Source organism: Nannobrachium achirus (assembly GCF_963921795.1).
Source record: "Nannobrachium achirus genome assembly, chromosome: 24".
NCBI lineage: Eukaryota > Metazoa > Chordata > Actinopteri > Myctophiformes > Myctophidae > Nannobrachium > Nannobrachium achirus.
This window is the reverse complement of record NC_137831.1, coordinates 1,388,241-1,389,514: the sequence shown is the minus strand read 5'-3', so window position 1 is coordinate 1,389,514 and position 1,274 is coordinate 1,388,241. Positions and strand designations below refer to the sequence as shown.

The following is a 1,274-nucleotide window of genomic DNA, read 5'->3' as shown; positions in this document are numbered from 1 at the left end:
GAGAGAGACGAAGAGAGAGATGAGAGAGAAGAGGAGATGAGAGAGGAGAGAGAGAAAGACGAGAGAGAGGAAAGAGAGAGAGAAGAGAGAGAGAGAGAGAGAGAGAGAGAGGAGGGAGAGAGAGAAGAGGAGAGAGACGAGAGATGAGAGAGAGAAGAGAAGAGAGAGAGAGGAGAGAATGAGAGAGAGAGAGAGAGAGAGAGAGAGAAGAGAGAGAGAGAGAGAGAGAGAGAAGAGAGAGGAGAGAGAGAGAGAGAGAGAGAGAGATAGGAGAGAGAGAGAGAGAGAGACGACAGTGAGTGAGAGAGAGAGAGAGAAGAGAGGAGAAGAGGAGAGAGGAGAAGAGAAGAGAGAGGATGAGAGAGAGAGAGAGAGAAGAGATGAGAGGAGAGAGAGAGAGAGGAGAAGAGGAGAGAGGGAGAGAAGAGAGAGAGGAGAGAGAGAAGAATTCTACCCCTAAATTCACACTTCTACCACTTGTTGTGGTCACATGTTCAGATACTGGATTCTGATTGGCTTAAAACAGTGGTTAAATCAGTCAACAACCTTGAGTTGGCTCATGGACCCCGCCCACTGTTGTTGTTGCAGTTGATTGTAACTAAATAACCTTGCAAGTTACAAACTGTGTTTTTCTTTCATTTATATGGTAGAAGTGGTAGAAAAAGCAATTTACCATTCGAGGGTCGTGGGTTGTTGGCTGATTTACCACTGTTTCAGGGTTGTTCTGAAACAGTGGTAAAATCAGCCAACAACCCACTCCCTCTCATGGGTAAATGGCTTATATCTATCCAGGCAATCCCTTATTTACTAGGTGAGAATATTCAAGGTTGGCAGCAAAATATGTAGCAGCCTGTCACAGAATGAGGGACAACGGCTGATAGCCGAGGAGCCACAGGCCCAAAAGCTCAAAGAATAGGGTTTTTACCTGTGACGTCATGACATACTTTTTATTTTTGTTTTTTCTATTCATTTGGTCATTAAGTACACAGAATGAGAGGCCTGCTCCTGCCGGAAACTCTGCGAAAAAAGGTTATGGCCATTTATATATTCACTCCAACTTCAATATACAGGAAAGAAACACAACCAACAAAAATATGCTTTAAGTAGCATGTGAGAGGTCAAACTAGGGGTTCTTGATGATTCTGAATCCATTTGCAAGCATATGTTTTGCATGAAAAACATTCCTTGGGCTAGAAAACGGACCAAAATAACGGTGAAAAGTGATGACTCATCACTTTTCACAGGTTTGAGAGGCTGAAAATCTAGCCCAAGGA

At 43.6% G+C, this 1,274-nt stretch overlaps 1 protein-coding gene across 1 annotated transcript in view; it reads right to left on the bottom strand.

Annotated features, from left to right (window-relative positions):
• The window catches only part of LOC308309324 (kalirin-like), a 105,971-nt gene that overhangs the window by 49,732 nt on the left and 54,965 nt on the right, over positions 1–1,274 (bottom strand). The window lies entirely within an intron of this gene.